The sequence below is a fragment of the Schistocerca nitens genome, chromosome 6, assembly GCF_023898315.1.
Source record: "Schistocerca nitens isolate TAMUIC-IGC-003100 chromosome 6, iqSchNite1.1, whole genome shotgun sequence".
In the NCBI taxonomy this organism is placed as follows: domain Eukaryota; kingdom Metazoa; phylum Arthropoda; class Insecta; order Orthoptera; family Acrididae; genus Schistocerca; species Schistocerca nitens.
Genome location: NC_064619.1, coordinates 113,090,414 through 113,111,642, shown reverse-complemented (window position 1 = coordinate 113,111,642; position 21,229 = coordinate 113,090,414). Strand labels below are relative to the sequence as shown.

At 40.8% G+C, this 21,229-nt stretch overlaps 1 long non-coding RNA gene across 1 annotated transcript in view; it reads right to left on the bottom strand.

Annotated features, from left to right (window-relative positions):
- Positions 1-20,433, bottom strand: part of LOC126263691 (uncharacterized) — a 408,745-nt gene extending 388,312 nt beyond the window's left edge. Inside the window, exon 1 of the long non-coding RNA XR_007546892.1 lies at positions 20,323-20,433. This is a non-coding gene — a long non-coding RNA (uncharacterized LOC126263691). The remainder of the gene's footprint in view (positions 1-20,322) is intronic.
- Between the last annotated feature and the right edge of the window lie 796 nt (positions 20,434-21,229).

Here is a 21,229-nt window from a genome sequence, read left to right as displayed (position 1 = left end):
TTGTTTCTTTGTTGTAGGAACAGTAATGTCACGTAGAGCTTGAAGTTTTTCTGGATCAGGCGCAATGCCTTCTGCTGAAATTACGTGTCCAAGAAATTTTATAGAAGTTTTACCAAAATGCGATTTACTGAGGTTAACTGTAAGTCCTTGTGCATGGAAAGTTTGCAACAGTCGTTCAAGAACTAGATTGTGTTCAGACCAGTTAGCTTCTGCGATAAGAATGTCGTCTACGTACGTCGTAATTCTGTCTTTAAGTTCTGTCGGAAGTATTGTGTTCAAACCGCGAATAAAAGCAGCAGAAGAAATAGTTAGGCCGAACGGTAATTTACAAAATTGATAACAGTCACCAAAACAGAGAAAAGCTGTATACTTTCTGCAATTCGGATGAAGTTGTATTTGCCAAAATCCCGATTTCAAATCTAATGTGGAATAAATAGCTGTACCGTGAAATTTCTGTAGTAGTTCTTCTAATGTCTGTGGTCGATCTGTTTCATTAATAATAATGTCATTAATGTGACGTGAATCAAGTACGAGGCGAAGTGAGCCATCTTTTTTCTTAACAATATGCAGCGGGTTTATGTACGGGCTAACTGCTGGTTCAATAATTCCTTGATCGAGCATATCCTGCAATTCTTTTTTAACTTGTTCTCTGTGGATATATGGAATGGGATAATGCTTTGCTTTAAATGTGTCGTGCTGTTTGACTCGAAATTCGTACATAAATCCGGACATAGTACCAGGAATGTTATCGAAAACTGGAGCTTGCTGTAAAAGAATTTTGTGTAATTGCGTTCGTTCGTCGTCTGTATTTGCACTGCTTTGTTTAACTTTATCAGAAATCATCTGCATTACGTCGTAGTCAGTTTCGTCTGGAGTGTTATAGTTATGTACGTACGTATCCGTAAACAATGTGGGATTACAGTCTATGTTACGTGTTGCGGAAATGACCTCTGTGCAGTTAATTGTTTGTTCTTCTGCAGATAGTGAATGTTGAAATTCTAAAGCTAATTGCACATTTTCATCTTTTAACATTAAATAAGAATTTTGGAAATCAACCACTGCGTCGTGTTGTACCAGAAAGTTCATGCCTAAAATAACGTCTGTCGTCAATAAGGGAACAATCCAAAAATTTGAGTGAAAAGTATGACCTGCAATACAAAATGATAAATGCGTCTGTAATTTTGCATCCACTCCTTTACTCGATACTGCTCCTTTCACTTTCGTTTTGCCTAAAGGAAATGTGGGATAGGTGTTCTCTTTGTTACACTCGTTAAAAGTTTCCTCATTAATGACTGACATAGGTGATCCGGAATCTATTACCGCTGAAAATTTCGATGAACCTATTTTAATTTCGATGACAGGATGTGAAATGGTTTTCTGAACAACTGGTTTTTCCTGCAAAAGAGTGTCTCTGATGTCGTCAAAAGTAATTACATTCTCGTGAACAACATTTTGCGTGTCAAAACTAGTGCTTGTATCATTGGAAGATGCGATTTTTACAGTATCTAGTCAAATTCTATCTGACGTGTTACTATTATCAGGAGGATGTTGTGGCATTTCTACTATTTGAACTGTCCTATTACTTCTTCCAGACGTATTACGCTCTGGATGATACCTACTGTCGGGTTCATTCACGAGAATATGTTCTTGTGGATGATTTTGCTGTTGGTAAGATCAACTGTTATTATATGTACGTTGATAATTGTGCTCGTCATTTTTACGTCTATCGTGATAGTCATTCCTATACGGTGCATTGCGATTGGAATTGAAAAACTGTCTTCTCTGTACGTAGTTATTTCCTTGCTGCCGTGCATTACTATTTGTTGTACTAGGGACTATACGTTCACGCGGCGAAACATTAAAGCCTGGTTAACCTTGTAGACTGCATTGTTGGTTAGGTATGCTAAGCGGCTTACTTTCATGCTATTGCGGTGAAAAACATCTATTGTTACAAAAATGTAGTTGCTGTTGCTGAAAATTTTACACATACTGATGATTACTATTTTATCTGTTATCAAAATTACGCTGGTGGTTCTGAAGTGCCTACTGAAAATTGTCACATTCGGTAAAATTTTGTCTTATCGGGTTTTCTTTACCTATTTCTTAATACTAGATAGAGCAATAGTTAAAGAGCTGTTTTGATAGATATAAAGGATAGTAGAAGAGAAGGCAGCAGTGCAGAAAACTAAAGATGAAACAGCACTACTACAGCTCGGGGCCCTATGCTCGCTACGGCACATATTCATTAAAGCGTAATGAATCCCCTGAGGTCTATTACGCACTGCAAATAAATTTTAGTTTTTGCGTTGCAGGCAATGGTGGTAAAATTTCAAACACAAATTGCTGTATTCTTGCTAATTCCAATTTCTGCATTATAGGCAACACTGATGACAGTACAATAGCAAATTGTCGTAACAGGTTCAAAGCTCGTTTCTGCATTACAGGTAATAGCGGTGAAAATACAAACATAAATTGTCTTATACAGTGCAAATCGTGTATCTGTGCTCTGTCATTATTAGATTCCTTACACTTTCTTACGGATAAGAATTGCTCGTAATCTACGTTCTCGCCACTAAATTTGAGAGCACGTTCAGTTTTGTGTGTGAATCTGTTTGTCTGTGTCATTTCGGATTTCAAATTATGTATCTTTTCAGGTTTTAAGTCGCGTAGCTTTTCGGATTTTAAGTCGCGTAGTTTTTCGAATTTTAAGTCGCGTAGTCTCTGTAAATTGCTCACATTATACGCGCTACGTGACTCTGACAAATGCTCGCAACGTGGCAGATTCTGTGACGTATTGGTGACTGAAATAGTTGTTAATTCTGTTACTTTAATATTTTCGTCAATTTGGTTGTTCTGGCGTTCACTTTTATTATTGACTTCCGTATTCAGAGTGTGTGAAATTTCCACTGACTCTAAATTAAACTCGTCGTGTATCTGTACTGCGTTTTTAGGGCATTGTTCAGTGACTGCATTAATTTCGTGTATCTGTGTTGCGTTTGCTGAACATTGTTCAGTGACTGCATTAACTTCGTCTTTATGTGATTCTGTTGTGCCTACACGTGCACTACTTAATTCTTGTGCAACAGTGCCAACTTCTTTATTACTGTTTTTAGCACAAGCCTTAGTATTCACACGTAATGGTTCTTTAATGTCCTGACATTGCACGATAACAGCTGTACTCTGTTCACTAACTTGTTTGTTCCGTTCGTTAAGGTTGTCTTGTTTTTCGTTCGCCAGATTGAAACTTTCATTAATTGTTTCGCTAAGTTGTTTGAAATGGTTATCGAAACTTTCATTAAGTCTGTCGTACGTTTCATTCGTCTGTTTGAAACTTTCATTAAGTTTGTCGTATGTTTCACTCGTCTTTTTGAAACTTTCATTAAGTTGATTAAACATTTGTTGCAAGAATGCTATATGTTCAGCAGTAAGACAAGTGGTTGAAACGCACTGACTGTTAGTGAACGCAGGATTATCATCCTTACACTGCGTGTCACTGGTACTATTGATGAAGTCATTTAATTCGGTTGTTTCGTTCATAATACCTCGCGATACACTATTCACAGTCTTTCGCGGCATTTTCACAATAGTTACAATAAATCACAAAACAAATAAACACAATGCAAAAGCAACAAACAAAATACAACAGAGCAACAAATTGCCGATGATCTAAAGAGAGAAGGTCACAAATTAGTAAAAGCGTTGCGCCAAATTATAATTATATCTACGAAATAAGAGCAGAAATCTGACTGTTTTTCAAAAGATTCTCACGAAATACGATCCTGGCAGGGTCGCCAAGTGTAACCTCCCCACAATGAATTTTGGAGACAATAGTTAATAGAAATGGGGCCACAGCTAAGTGTGAACTCCCACAGAAATTTTAAAAACAATATTTATTAGAAATGGTGCCATAGCTAAGTATAAACTCCCCACAAGAATATTAATGGCAAAGACAATTAAATGAAAGCTCGCTATCTGACTCAAGTACAAGTTCCCATTAAATAATAAACGCTAATCCCATGATAATGAAACTGTAATGATAACCTAAACTCAATTCAACCGAAAAGTCGGTGTTTGCCCTGTGCGAAACGAGAATAAATTTCTTACCTTAGTGAAACTGCATGTCAAAATTCTGCTCTTATTGTTCTCTGGCGCTTGCATGAAAAGCATTGGAAGTACCTTTTAAAAATCTTTGTTAAAAGGAAATGGAAGGAAATTTGAATGATTGTCTCTAAAATTGGTTTTAAATCAAAATTATAATTGGGGGCGATTTTTTGAAAGTTAAATTACAATGAGTGTTCGTTACATTATCTGATGAGCGCAAAGCTGCATGATTATTTATTTAAATAAAATTATACCTCATCCTGAATCTCGACCATTGCTGTGCCGACGCCCGCCGACTGCTCTCCGCTACTACTACTCACATACTCCTAGCACTACTGAGGACTGACTACTGCAGACTGACTGACTGCTCGCTACTGCGAGTCGAGCGCAACTGCTCTGGTCAGAGATTCTACAATGTCTCAGCATCGCTGCCGCACAACATACGTGTTTCAAGCATCAAAATCCCGAGTTGGTTGGAGGGCCTTGACCATAATGCTCTAAACGTTACCAATTGAGGAGAGATCTGGCGACCTTTGTCGCCACGGTAGGGCTGAAATGTAAGACAAGGATGGTTTGCCATGAAAAGAAATCGTCGACGTACCGCTGTACTGTAACGGTGCCGCGGTTGACAACCAAACAGGTCCTGCTACGAAATGACACGGGAACCCATACCACCACTTTTGGCTGTCGGGTCGTATGGCGAGCGACAGTCAGCTCACTATCTCTCCACTGTCTGAGGGATCTCCAGATTCATCTTAGCCTTTTTTTTTTTTATATAATCCATTATGGAGTCGAGGTAGCAGTTGTCGTTATACTGATTATCACTGCTAGCATTCAACCGCGATTCTTATACATATTTTAACAACGCGTTTCAAGAGACAATGCTCTCATCATCAGGTTGTAAAATCTATGTCATGAATTAAACGGACTAAAAAGATATTTGGTCTTTTTAGTCCGTTTAATTCATGACATAGATTTTACAACCTGATGATGAGAGCATTGTCTCTTGAAACGCGTTGTTAAAATATGTATAAGAATCGCGGTTGAATGCTAGCAGTGATAATCATCTTAGCCTAGAATCATATTGACTGGAGCAGGGTGATGAGCCCCGCCTCGAACTGAGCGCGATGACAAGCTAGGACATGTATGGAGACTCGGACAGTGGTGGAATACCAATCTGACAGCCACGTATGATGGTCTGGGATGTCATTTCATTTCATAACAGGACTCCTTTGGTTGTCATCCTTACAGTACAGCGGTACTTCGACGATATTCTACGCTCCGTTTTGTTGCCCCTCAAAACTAGGCTCTGAGCACTATGGGACTTAACCTCTGAGGTCATCAGTCCCCAAGAACTTAGAACTACTTAAACCTAACTAACCTAAGGACATCACACACATCCATGCCCGAGGACCGTAGCGGTCGCGCGGTTCCAGACTGTAGCGCCTAGAACCGCTCGGTCACCCCGGCCGGCTGTTGACCTTCAAGGCAAGCAATTCTGGCCTTATATTTCAACAAGATAACGCCCGCCAGAACGGTGAAAGTTTACACTACTTTTCTTCGTGCTCGCAAAGCACTATCTTGGCCGGCAAGGTCGTCGAATCTTTCTCCAGTTGACGTTTGGAGCATTACGGGCAGCGCCCTCCAACCAGCTCGGGGTTTTGACGATCTAACGAGCCAATTGGACAGAAATTGGGACGTTACCCCCCATGAGGACATCCAGCCACTCTGTCAATTAGTTCAAAGACGAATAATTGCTTTCGTAAGGGCCAGAGGTGGACCAACGCGTTATTGACTTGCTCAATTTGTGAAGCTCTTTCTCTTGAACAAATTATCCAATTTTTCTGAAACTGTAATCATTTCTTTGCCCTTAAATATACATCACATCTACCAATTTCCGTTCTATTCGAATAATTCCTTCGTGGTGCGCCGTTTTTTTTGTCTTAGAGTGTATGTTAGAACAGTGCCAAGACATGATAGTTTTTTTCCCCTGTTGGATAAGCTAACTGTTAATTCCACCGACATCAGTGTACTCTGAGCGCTGATTTTCAGAGGCAGGCAGCACATTCCCGAAGTCACGTAGTAGATTATCAGCGAATCGACCACTATATGGAGGGAGAATGAGAAGTTTAAGAAAGATTTAATTTCTGCTTTTGGGGTACTACTCAGTTATTTTTCTGGTAAACCTGTAATTTCACTTATGAAGTTTTAAATTTTTAAAAATTGTAATATGTAATGAAAATAAAAAGCTTCCTCGATTTAAAACTTTTATTATTCTGTTTGAAATTTGGGAAAGGTGTAAAGACTGGATAAAACAGAGTGTCTCAAAATTAACGATACTTTTCGTTCGATACCAGCTACGTCTGAAGGAACAACCAGAGGCTGTTCCACGAGATTATACCGACGATTCCACAGCTCGCCTACGGGATCCATGGCAATGCGGTGAAAAGTCCATTGCCAGGGTGTGTTTAATTTCCAGTAAAAGCGTGAACAATACACAGATTTCAGCAATTAATAACTACTATAAAAATAACGCAAGGGACACACACGAACAGGACATGCAATGCGCTGCTAGATGGGGAATCAATTCTTAGTCCTTCTTTATGGAAGATGTAACGTCGTGGCGGAAATGGCAAATTTCCCCACCACAAGCGCTCCTCGCTCTTCAGTTTACAGGTATCCCAAACAGCGAAAATCAGACACTATCCATTTTACAAAAAACCGAATGCAGGATGAAAAGTGAGCAACTAGCAATAATCCCGTTCAGTAACTGCCGAAGTAGAATTCATAGCAGATGTTTTTGATAAAATTTATTTCATAAACTGCTGAGAACTAAAATAACAGTCGAGAAAACATTTCTGTACAGTGATATTTATTTTGTAGAGAAAATACATACATACCCACGCATCAAGCAATGTTTTCACCCAGGACACGTAGAGGATCAGCATTGGAGATAATATCATCTGTATTTTATTGCGGATCTGGAGTACAGCTAACAGTAGCTATTACCAGTGCGTTATAGGTAGTCATGTAGACCCAGCATAGTTATAACGACACATATTACAATAGAACTTTGGCGTGAACAAGCCTCAACCAAACTTATTATTAACAGGATTAAACTTCCATACAAAAAAAAATGGTCTTAGTTGCACAAGCTACGATTATTTAATCTTCATATGTGACGTGTTTCGCCTGTTCTAGACATCATCAGACAATCGTATAAAATCTGTAGCTAATCGTGACCGAGGCGTCGAACATAATTAAGAGCCCCATAGAACGGGGAGGTAACAGCCAAACAGCCACAGTCAATGCTTCCTTACATCACCGATAAAATTCTTCCTACTCGTATTTGAGGCGTCAAACGTGATTAAAAGTCGCAAAGAACTGGGAGGAAACAGCCAGATAGCCACTGTAAATTCTTCTTTATACTACCCACGAATAAACCGTCCCATGAACACAGGTATGGTCTTTTTACAACACTGAGTACGCGCTGTCATACCCGCAACTACACTGCCAAGCAAGCCAGATTAGTTGACGACATTTCTTATGCACTTGACACGTTCCTCATCATAACGGTTACCGTGAGACTGATTAATGGAACAAGTAACTAACTAACTAATGAAGCTATGAAGTCAAGTGAAATACACTGAGGTGATATAAGACACGGGATAGCTCCTAATATAGTTCCGGACCTCCATTTGCCGGCCTAGTGTAGCAGCTCGTCGTGGCCTGGACTCAACAAGATGTTGGAAGTCCCCGGCAGAAATATTGTGCCACGCGGCCTCTACAACCGTCTATAATTGCGACAGTGTTGCTGGAGCAGGATTTTGTGCACGAACTGATTTCTCGGTTACGTCGCATAAATGTTCGATGGGTTTCATATCGGGCCATCTGGATGGCTAAACTGTATTGTCGAATTGTCCGGAATATTCTACAAACCAGCCGCGAACAACTGTGGTCCGATGACACGGCGCATCGTTGTTTGGGAATATGTATTCCATTAGTGGGTGCAAATGGTCTCCAAGTAGCCGATCATAACCATTTCCAGTCAACGATCGGTTCACCTGGACCAGAGAAGCCAATCCATTCCACGTAAACACAGACCACACCATTATGGAGCCACCACCATCTTGCACAGTGCTTTATCGACAACCTGGGTCCTTGGACACGTGGGGTCTGCACCACAGTCGAACTCTACCATTAGCTCTTGCTAACTGAAATCGAGACTCCTCTGCCCAGGCTACAGTTTTCCAGTCGTCTAGGATCCAGTCGATATGGTCACAAGCCCAGAAGAGGCGATGTAGGCGATGTCGTACTGTTAGCAAAGGCACTCGCGTCGCTCGTATGCTACCATACCCCATTGATATAGATGAAGATGGTATCTGTTCTTTCGGACATGTCCGAAAGAACAGATACCATCGGTGACCATGCATTGCTCTAGAATGAAATGATAACTATACCAAGACCCTACACTGTAGACATTCATCAAAGGGGACAGTTGAAAATGTATGCCACGGCCGGGACTCGAACCCGGGATCTCCTGCTTACATGGCAGACGCTCTATCCATATGAGCCACCGAGGACACAGGGGATAGTGCGACTTCAGGGACTTAGCCCTTGCACGCTCCCGTGAGACCCACATTCTCAACATAATGTCCACACACTACATTCGTAGTGCCCCTGCCCATTATACACATTACTCGTGGCAGACGATCTTACCGAGACCCGTAAGAGTTCGGGCAATGCGTGTGCATCCGCACAGAAGTAGGTCAATGGCCGGTTAGCCATAACTATACGAAGGTGGTATCTGTTCTTTCTGACATGTCCGAAAGAACAGATACCATGTTCATATAGTTATGGCTAACCGGACATTAAGTTGGGAATGTGGATCTCACGGGGAGTGTGCAAGGGATAAGTCCCTATCCTCTGTGCTCTCGGTGGCTCAGGTGGATAGAGCGTCTGCCATGTAAGCAGGAGACCCCGGGTTCAAGTCGTGGTCGGAGCACACATTTTCAACTGTCTCTGTTGATGTATATCAACGCCTGTCGACAGTGTAGGGTTTTGGTTTAATTATCATTTCATACCCCATTGACGCCAAGTTTCACCCTGCTGTCCTGACGGATACGTTCGTCGTAATTCCCACGCTGATTTCTACGGTTATTTCATGCAGCGTTGCTTGACTGCTAGCACTTACAACTCTACGCAAACGCCGCTGCTCTCGGTCGTTAAGTGAAGGCCGTGGGTTACAGCGTTCTCCTTGGTGAGAGGTAATTCCTGAGAGGTAATGCTTGAAATTCAGTATTCTCGGCAAGCTCTTGACATTGTGGATCTCGGAATATTTAATTGCCTAACGATTTTCTAAATGGAAAGTTCCATGCGTCTACGGATTCCTCCCCCATCAGTATGTTTGAATATCCAATGACTTTTGTCACGCTGAAAGGGTCCTGTAGCCACCTTTCATTAGTCCGGTAGCCCACTTTCACTAGCATTTCTCTTTCTTTTCCTTGTTTCTCTTTTTTCATAACTCTCATAGTGGTGTGATTGAATGAATGTGGTTGTGTCACGTTGCTAGACGGTGGCGTAGTCTGCTGCAGAAAGTCTGCGATAGTCGTACAGATTTAGCAGCAGTTGTACAGAATAGCCAACTCTCGTAGTCGTCAAGTAGGCAAAGAGGTTTGCGATACTTGTGAGAAATCCACTTGCGTTAGGTTGGTGGTGGAAATGGCAACTTTGGGTTTTCCGGGCCACGCGGAGCGTGGAAGAGGCTGGAGAAGAAAAAGGGAGGCAGTCTGCTGCCGGTACGGGAAGCGTCCACAGCTGTGCTCCAGTCGAAGAAGGGTGAGTTAGACTGACCGCGTGGCGCGTTGTTACTTGGTGAGAGGAGAGCTGTTAGCTTTTTGTCTCGCTTTTCAACTCTGAAAGATTGCTTTACCTTGTCGCAGCAATGAATGCGACACTTAGGCAGATTTTTCTTTTAGTAAATTTCTATAGCAGACTTGGATCTGCCGGAAGAGGGCCACACAAAAGTGTCCCAACTATAAGAAGTGAGCCCTCGCTTCTGTATGAATGCCTGTTTGCCTTCAGCTGTGCCTGTATACGCTTTTATTTTTCTATATATTAATAGCTTTGCCTTCTCGTAAATTTTCCTTGCTTTATGTATCTTTCGTACGTGGGGAGCCAACCACGTGGTTGAACATTAGAGTTTGTTGGGCTACCGTCATAACTAACTGTCCGATCTCATGATTGTTTTAAGGAGTGTTAACTGTTCATGATTGCGTGATGTGATATTGTTGCAACTTGGCCACGATACCTAGAAACTGCGTCTCCACAAACCACGTGGGCACGCGGGCGTACTGCGAAACGTGTACCGTTTCACGAGTTATTGAGATCAGTCATCAGGCAACAGCAGTTGTATGAATGATTCACACCAATGATTTTAGGTGTAGATTATAACGGTGAATGTATCGATACTTTTCTTTACTGTTTTAGGAACTAATGTTATCAGGAATTGTGTACATCCCTCACATCCATATCTTAGGAATAAATTGTATTATCCACAATTTTCTCTTGTATTCCGAGGTTACGTTTCTGCACCTAAGCCACTAACCTCGTAGCTTTCCCGTCAGCACATCCAACGCGTTTCCTTACGCACAGGTCCATTGATTAGTTTCCCTTTTATTTTAAAACCATTGCTTTAGATTAAGTCTTATTTTCAGGTGTGTTGCTGGGAGATGATCTTATGCACAGTGTTCATGCATTTTCTATTTTATTTGAAATGTTTGATTTTCGTGAACAGTGCCCGGGCAATACTTTTAATTACTTCATACCCCTATGAGCGATATCACAACGTATGCATTTTTATGAGTTTTTGGTCTGTGATCAAATTTATTTATTTTCCGACTCGGCCAAACCTTTGATTAGTTGTATGGTTAGAGTCGGTGGCGACCCGAATCTTAACGTAATAAACGTAACGTTAGCGACAGCCCCGGACGGTGCACAAGTTCCGCCCAATCACCCCCCTCCACACCAATCCATATCCTAAGCTCCGCCCATGATCTGCCGCATGTTCCAACATCAAATTTGTTCGTATTACAGATATGCAAGCCATAACAAGGGAGAAAATCAGTAGTTAGTACGAAATACAGTTTTTCCGGTACCATTGTGAAAAGAATTAGAAATATGTTCATGGAATATGCGAGTTGAAAAATCATCAATAAGAAAGAAAAATAAAAATTGTATCCACACTGTCTTTTTTATTTCATGAGCTTTCATCTGCACTATATCAAAAAATCTGATATTTGTTAACTGCAGTGAGCACAAAGTTCCGTCTCATCGAGTAGTGTAAGAAATTCTGTTGGGAAATATTAATTGGTAGTATCGCCAACGATGCTGTCCATTATGTCGATTGTCTAAAGTCAATTTTGTGCATAAACAAGGCAAAGTCGATGTCTCGGTTTGTTTCTGATAACCTCATTAAGACTAAAGAATATAAGAGTGGGATAATGCAGAAATGCGTAATGCTGTAAGTAGGCTGTTTAGGTTTTTTTATTGGTAACGCCACCTCTGTATGAAAATCACTGGCTGTACTGTGTGCAGCCTGTGGCTGCTTTGCATTGTTGTAATACTCAACCATTGTAGTGTTAGGCAGCTGGCTGTGAACAGCGCGTAGCGTTGGGCAGTTGGAGGTGAGCCGCCAGCAGTGGTGGGTGGATGTGGGGAGAGAGATGGCGGAGCTTTGAAATTTGTCATGAACTGCTATATTTATAAATGATGATATCAAGGTAAATACATTGTTTGTTCTCTATTAATATCTTTCATTTGCTAACTATCCCTATCAGTAGTTAGTGCCTTCCATAGTTTGAATCTTTTATTTAGCTGGCAGTAGTGGCGCTCGCTGTATTGCAGTAGCTTGAGCAGCGAAGATTTTTGTGAGGTAAGTGATTTGTGAAAGGTATAGTTTAATGTTAGTCAGGGCCATTCTTTTGTAGGGAATCTTGAAAGTCAGATTGCGTTGCGCTAACAAAATATTGTGTGTCAGTTTAAGCACAGTCGTATGTAAAATTGTTTGAAAGGGGACGTTTCATATGTCGACCCTTAGCCGAGGATACCTCACTGGAATCTTCTGATTTTTTCTTGTAGTTTGTGTAATTAGTGTAGCTTTTGTTTATTGCTAGCGCGTAATTGTAGAGAATTTCCTTTGTAGTTGCAGTCTTTCATTGTTGTACAGTAAAACAGGTGTGGCACGCATGTAGATTTGCACCAAGTATTTCGCAGCTGCAATTAACTAGATATTATTTTCAGTGCTATGTTAATGTGTTCCCCTATTTTTGCTCTTCAAATTGTGTTTTTCTATGTTGTCGTGTGAAATATTGTGACAATAATGGCGTGTGAAAAACGTAACACTAGGCTCCAAAGTAAATTGAGAAATGACAGCGAAGACGAAAGCAGTGTGTTAGCGCCACCGTGTAATGAATTAACTAATATTCAAAGTAGTAATTTGGTAACTGTGCATAGGGAAATGGAGCGGGTGGCAAACAATGGCGTGGACAGTGAAACAATTAGTGTAGAGGGAAGCATTATCGATCGATCGGTCGGCAACAGCTCGCCTCAGGAATCGGGAATGACAGGACACAATTTTGCAAATACTGTAGATTCAGGTTTTGAGTCCTCACCGTTTTCTCAAATGAGTCAAGACACATTTTCTGCTTGTCAAAATGTGAATGTTGCCGGTGCAAATGCACTGCCGAAAAGTGTAGAGGAACAGATTCCAGACACTAACACATTATTATTGCAATTAATGCAGCAAATGAAACAAAATCAGAGTCAAACACAGCAACAGTTAGACGCAATGGGACAAAATCTTCGAAAGTTAGACACAGTGGAACAAAATCAGAGACAAACACAGCAAAAGCTTGAAAAATTAGACACAATGGAACAACACCAGAGACAAACACAGCAACAGTTAGACGCAATGGAACAAAAGCTTCAAAAGTTAGACTCAGTGGAAAATAAGCTTGAACAAACACGTGAAGATTTAACTACCGAGTTACACAAATTTGAATCGAAATGTCAAAAAGTCTGTAATGATGTAAAAACACAAATTTGTGAGCATTTTCAACCTATTTTTTCGCGGCATGAAAATGCATTACAGAATCACGAAGCAGCCATAAAAGAACTGCAAGTTATTGTTCATGAAAATCATGAGACCTTGCAAGCAAAAATTGACTCAGTTGCATCTACCAATTCGGTCATGCAACTTGCAAAAACCCAGGAAAACTTAAAGGACACAGTAGAAAGACATATGGAGGAAATTAGTACATTATCAGAGAAAGTAGTTGAACTTTCGGATCAGCTAAATAATTTATCTACGAAGGTAAATGATAATCTGAATGACACAAAGCCGGTAGTCTTTAATGACACAGAAGAGAGCGAACAAATTAGGAAACTGAAACAAAATCTGAATCAAATTAATACGCAACACCAAGTAGAAATCCGGGAAGTACAAGATCAGCTGACACAGGTAATACAAGAATTACGTATTTCAGAGGACACTCGCGCTCCAATACGGGAAGAGGGACTTAGAAATATGGAACAACCACAGAATAATAACACAGCGCATTTCGGAAATTATGAAAGAAATTGGCAAGGCACACCGAATTTTGAGATGGAATCACAGAAACAACGTAACAATGACCGATATGCGACTCGCCGACACGATGATTTTGACTATAAGCTGTTCATTACTACACGTAAATTCAAAACATTTAAGAATTCTGGCAATGACATTCATCCACAAGCATGGCTCCATCAATTCTCTCATTGTTTTCCTCCCAACTGGTCGTTAGAGCACAGATTAGAATTTATGTGTGGCTACTTAGAGAATGAACCAGCTGTAAGAATGCGATCGGTCATTCATGATTGTCACAGTGAAGGAGATTTTTATCATGCCTTCCTCTCAGCATATTGGTCTCAAGCCACACAAGACCGAGTAAAACATAGCATCATAATGATGAAACGTTTCGAACAATCTGAATTTTCCAGCATTATGAAATATTTTGAAGACATGTTGCGTAAGAATCAGTATCTTTCAGACCCATACAGCCCCTCAGAACTCATCCGAATTTGCTTAATCAAATTACCTGAACATTTACGGCATATTATTTTAGCAGGACGTTGCAAAGACGACATTGAAGCTTTTCAGGGACTGTTACAAGAACTGGAAATTGACACTGACAATCGCGGAACGCAGGAGCACAACAATTACAGATCACATCCGTCGCAATTCCGCGATGAAAGAAATAATAACTGGACGCGACAAGGCTATTCTCACAACACAAATCGTGACCGAAACAGACACCACCCGTATAACAACCGTTGGCAGAGTAGTAATAATTACAGGGAAAGAACACCTCTCCGCGGTAATGACTATCACAGAGACAATCAGAGAAACAGACAATATGGGAACCAAAACAATTATTATTACGAGAGACAGAATAACTTTAGACGCAACGGTCCAGCGCGCAGGTACGATTCAGGGAGAAATTCTCCACCACATGACCGACAAGAAAGAAACTATGTAAACTACCGACATGACGACAGACGATGTGATTGTAACGACAGACCTGAATTGCATCAGAACTGGCGGGATTTAAACAGGGCAGGGCCTTCTCGTCAGAGTGAATTTGTAGAAGTTAGGTCTCCTAATCCCAATAACGACGCGCGCCAACAAAGAAACAGACAATGACTCGCACCGGAGGCAGCCACGTGCGCCCGCTGGCTCAGGGAAAAATAACATAGACGCTAACCTTGAGAAAAATTCCAGTATTCTTTACCGATGTATACAACATGATAATTGCTTTGAAGTTGAAACTTTGTGCACTAGGAAGAATAAAGGTTTACACCACATTTCACATGTAAAACCGTTTATTGAAAGATAATCTGCTTTTTAACTTTGTCTCTGCCATAACTTTTCACTTTACATTGCTAGTAAGCTTCGTCAGACTTAGAATCTGTTAACATACAACAATGTTTGAAGTTAAATATCCAGCCAAGAACCCAGAGAACTTATTTCAACAGAAATTATGAATGCATTGTTATAGTGAACAGACGACACAATGTTGTTATTTGTACATTCTTGCTTGTTAGTTGCACGATTATGTAACGACTATCAGGCTTACATACTTAGAACATTTACCAGTACTGTTAATGAGATTTTAATGCTACATTTTGGTTTATTTGAAAATACATTCTGAAATTAAAGTGCTTTCTGAAATATACCAGATGACACAGAGGTTAGTTTATGTGACAGCTACACGATTTTATCACGACGCTACTAATGTGTGACACAATTTACATTGTTGCTTTTGCGGTGTATCTGTTTTATATCTGCACAATTTTTCTGAATTCTTCTGGAAAGTAAAACATGTTTTAGTATTTAACTTTTGTGGTATAGCTACAATGAGGCAGCCTTTTCCGTAGCACAACAATACGTTACAGCACAGTACTTTCTTCATCACAACAATAAGCATAATAACTAAGATATCTATACGCAAAGCATTTCACTTTTGTTTCTCATGAGGTAAGTACATTGACTTCTGCAGAACTTAGCTTTCGGAGGACGATAACTACGAGACTTCCACAGAGATTATCTTACAACATGACGCGCATTTAGCGCTACAGGACACGTATTTGAGTGATTAATTTTGTACTTAAAACATTTATTTTTAAAGATTTTTGAATTGCAAAGAAAGTTTTCCGTGATACATTTCATTCCATTGCTGTAATCTGTAACACCTGAGGGTATAATTACATTAATCCTCAGGGGGGTACACGCCTACTTTGTGTACCATGTGTTTGGCAAGCACAAGGAGCCCTAGCTAATATGGTATTTGCTTATACAATTTTACACATCGGTACCATATTTCTCTAACACAGAATTACACAGCTATCTGATTATTTAACAGAGAAACAAACATTTCTTTACTACATCAGTGACAGATGTTTACGCAATTACACAGTTGGATACCTTCACACTTATGAAATTGTATTTTGTCTGTACTTTGTGAACTGTTCATATTTTTTCAGAACCATTGTGATATTATGAGAGCTTTGAATGATATATTTGGTATGAGATCATGATTTTTAAAGTACGTATGAGGTAGATGACACTATTGAAATGAGCAGAGAATTTTTTTTTAGGTTTTGAAATTATTGGAGGAAGCTACGACGATTTTGAGAATTGATTGAGATGTTATGATATTATTATGACGACGATGTGTACTATGCTGTTGAGATATGTTTATGATCAATAAGATGATGCTACCGTATATGAGGAATAAGAAGTATGTTGGAAACCAAGAATCGTACTTTAAGAGTTATGAAATGTGTGTAAATGCGTGACTGTATCACAATGCTGACGAATATTTTTTTTTGACACTTATATTTATAGGATTTTGTTTCTACAGATTTGCAACGCTAATTCTTGACCTGTGAAATATTTTTATATGAGACTGCCACTGTAGCAGAAACTGCTGTCGTAAATATTTCCGTACGAAAGTTAAGTGACCACCTGCACGTAATGCGTCGTGGGCACCCAGCTGTGTCAGACGCCTGGAGAAAAAGCCATTATTGCGAGCCCTTTTCAGCGGCACAGGTAGAAAAAAAAAGGGAGGCCATTATCCTCGCTATTGACGTTCCTTTGTAGAAATTATCGCAAAAGCGACACGGTCGAACTCGACAACATATGATTACACTGTGGAGCTCTTAATTTATGATATTTCCTAAAATGCCTAATGAAACGATGAGAAACATTTCACAGCTATTGTCTTGCTAATTGAGAGAAATGCCATATGGGTTGCTTTATGTATTTGTTTACTCATTTTGTTTAATATCTAGTTTCTAGCTGCACTGCAGCATTGGTTAAAATAAAATTTTATAGATGTACTAATATAAATATTTTCTGTCTACAGATCGAGTAAATAATAATTTTTTTCAAAAAAATGAGGGAGCACAAAAAGACAATTACCTTCACAGGAACTGCATTCATAATTTTCTTTTCAAGTACTTGGTAACCTTTTTGGTAGAATAACTTCTTGTGGTGCACCACTTTAATTACATAGACATTAAGATGTGAATATACGTTTCCCTTATCTGCATTGTTGTCTTTAGTGTACTATTTTTTCTGCTTGTGGGTTTGTCATGTTTAGATATTATTACATTTACTGCTGCTTGCTTTGACAATTTCCATTTTGTTTTGTCATTACTGTTTGTATTAATTGTTTTGTACTGCTGCATTGCCTCGTCCCTTAGTTTAGCATCTGAGCTCAGTAGATTTAAGTTAGCTTAAGAGGGGGTAGACTATATAAGAGAATGAGTTGTGATGAATTTGAAGAAATGCATTGAGAGGTTATACGAGAAAAGTACAGAAAGCAGGTATAGATAGGACTTTTGGAAATAATGAAGAACGAAGGGAGATCTCCGAGAAGTAAAGAAACTTTTGTTTGCAAAATACTACACTGAAAACGAACCCTGTCCTTTCCATTGTGTTATCCCCCTATGTGTTTGTGTACCCTTGTATATTTGTTTTCTTCCTGTCTCTGTGTAGTTTCATAGAATTTTTTTTCTAATACTATTCACTATGATGAGGAATACTGTTATCCTCAAATATAATTGGTATTAATAATATGTTATTTAACTTGTAAATATGCTTAGACATTACTTATTCTGTTTTATTTTAATGCTCATGTGTGAAGTTGATGTTTCAAAATTTATTCTGATCTTTTATGTATGTACTCATGTCATAATTCCTGTAGCACTGATGTATATGTCTATTTCTATTCTTTTGTAAAGCCTGTTTTATTACAAATGTTATCTGTATTGTTATGTTCTTTAATGATGTTTTCTGTATTTTTGTTATTGTATTCTCATGTTATAAAATTGTAATTGACACCAGTTCATCAAATTAAGTAACTTGTAAGTTACATCTCACTGCACATGTTTCTGTTGGTCATAGTATATGGACAATTTGTGAGAAGTAGGGACTGTTAGTGTTTGCACGTGTGTTAATAATTCAGCAAGGGACTGGATAACAGCATTGCTGGTTCTAAGGACAATTAAAAAACTTTGTGAGTGCACAAGTGGTGGTTTATGGACTTGCTATATTCTCCGCAAGACTCTTTGATGGTGATTGTGCACCTGCACAGTCACAAGAGATGGCTGCTGGCCATCTCTACAACGACTGCAGTGGGTCAGCACCTCTGGTGGCCCACCAGTACCGTAATCTCTACAAGGACTACAGTGGGTCTACATCTTTGATGATCCATCAGTACCATTATTTCTACAAGGACTGCAGTGGGTCTGCACCTCTGGTGGCCCACCAATACCACAATCTCTACCAGGACTACAGTGGGTCTGCTCTGTGATGACTTACCCACCAATACTCTTCAAAACTTCGACTGACTCCGCTGTGGGTTTGCTCTGTTGTGGCCCATTACCTGTCAGCATGTCAAGAGTCAGCACTGTCTTTTCGTTGGAAGGACAACAATACTTCTTCAATACTGCATGGAAATCCACTACTTCCGTGTGCATTTTCTTTTAATGCTCAGACTTTGAGAAAAACACTGCAATGTGATGAATGATCAGGACTGTCTTTATGGACTGTGAGAAAATTTTAGCTTTTGACCAACATTGTATCAATAAGTGTGTGCATTTGATTTCTTTGTTATTGTAATTATAAAAAATTTTTTTCAAATCTGTATTGGCCACTGCCCAAACCAATTTGTAAAATTTTTTGTGGGGAGCATGGGGGCTATGTAAGTAGGCTGTTTAGGTTTTTTTATTGGTAACGCCACCTCTGTATGAAAATCACTGGCTGTACTGTGTGCAGTCTGTGGCTGCTTTGCATTGTTGTAATACTCAACCATTGTAGTGTTAGGCAGCTGGCTGTGAACAGCGCGTAGCGTTGGGCAGTTGGAGGTGAGCCGCCAGCAGTGGTGGGTGGATGTGGGGAGAGAGATGGCGGAGCTTTGAAATTTGTCATGAACTGCTATATTTATAAATGATGATATCAAGGTAAATACATTGTTTGTTCTCTATTAATATCTTTCATTTGCTAACTATCCCTATCAGTAGTTAGTGCCTTCCATAGTTTGTATCTTTTATTTAGCTGGCAGTAGTGGCGCTCGCTGTATTGCAGTAGCTTGAGCAGCGAAGATTTTTGTGAGGTAAGTGATTTGTGAAAGGTATAGTTTAATGTTAGTCAGGGCCATTCTTTTGTAGGGAATCTTGAAAGTCAGATTGCGTTGCGCTAACAAAATATTGTGTGTCAGTTTAAGCACAGTCGTATGTAAAATTGTTTAAAAGGGGACGTTTCAATGCAAGCATTCAGATATTTATACAGTGACATTCTTAATTAATATTTGCCTGTGTAATGGGTGAATTTTTACTTGTGAACTCTTATGACTGCTTTCTTATAGCAGACACGAGATTACTTTGAGTTCTTCTTCAGTGTTTGAGAGCTTTAGAGCTGCCTATTGTTGAACATATGTACATAATTTCGTCAGTGTCATTCCAACACATCTTATCGTACTGTAATGTCTATTAGGTATCAGTTTTGACAGCAGTTGGCCACAACAGTCAAGATTAGGTACCTTGTGTATGATAACTGTATTGAGAGCGCGTATCTATGTTTCATTTTGACAGTATAACACAAACTGCTAAGAAGTACTAACAGCACAACACTGCTAGTATGAACAACCGCGGTAAAACAAAAAAACGACGAACAAAAACAAGACAGCGACGAGGACTACCAAAGATCATATTGATGCGCTCTTGGTTGATGTGGCGGTGGCTAGGTGTGGAGGGGGGTAAATGGGCGGGGCTTGTGCAAATGTCCGGAGCTGTCGCTAACGTTTGCTCGTAATAACCCGTAGAAACAGGTTAGTTACAACCTCAGTATACAATCACTCTACCACGAGACCCTCTGAAAGTCTCAGCAAATATCATTGAACGACGTTCAAAATATTGTCGCTGAAGTTCGGTTGGGGTTTACCCCCCACCCCGATACATAATCAAGAAGAGGTATTAATAAAAGTTACAGCATGAATGGAAGTGTGTCGCCCCCATTCAGCCCCAGCTGTTACATCCAAGTCGTCGTTTCTTTTAACTGCGTCCCACTCTGTGCAGCTCGTGCAGTCGGCTGCGGCAGGCTAGTGCGGTACTCACCGGTGAGCTGCATGGCGGCGATGAGCGCGAAGCCGAGCAGCGCCAGGGCGGCGCCGGGCAGCGAGCGCGGCTCGCGGTGGTGGTGGCTGTGGCCGGCGGCCGCGGAGAGGCCCTCCGCGAGGGCGGCGAACAGGAGCGAGCCGGCGGCCAGCGCCTGCAGCGCGCCGCCCGCGCCGCCCAGCGCCGCCCCGCCGGCCGCCGCCCCCAGCACGCCGCCCACCGGCGCCGCCGCCGCCAGCAGCGACAGCCGCGCCACGGCCGAGCAGCGCCGCACCGAAGACGCAGCCACCTGCAGCAGTCAACGCCGATAAGTGGCACAGCTGCCAAACACCAGGGTGGAGTAAATGGGCTGCACAACATGCAGGTTGAGCCATGGTACTAAAAAAAATAAAAATGCTGTTTTGAAGAGCGCGCCGCAGCACGTTGTGTGAAGCAGTCACCCTCCGTCTCTAGCGGTGGCGCCGCTGTGGTAATCGCAGCTTTGGTGTCTCCCTCTGGTGAGAGATTGGAAAGGTTGCCTGTTCACGTGCATTTAAGGGGCGCTATGAGCTCGTTAGAGGTGAGTCGGTCAGTCTAGGCGAGTCTAGTCAGTTGGTCAGCCGGCTCAGTGTGGGGCAGTCAGTGTCTGTCTGTCGTCGGAGTTCAAATGGCTCTGAGCACTATGGGACTTAACATCTATGGTCATCAGTCTCCTAGAACTTAGAACTACTTAAACCTAACTAACCTAAGGACAGCACACAACACCCAGTCATCACGAGGCAGAGAAAATCCCTGACCCCGCCGGGAATCGAACCCGGGAACCCGGGCGCGTGAAGCGAGAACGCTACCGCACGACCACGAGCTGCGGACTGTCGTCGGAGTGCGACTATGTCTGTCGTCTGGATCAAACTTGAAGCCAGAAAATGAT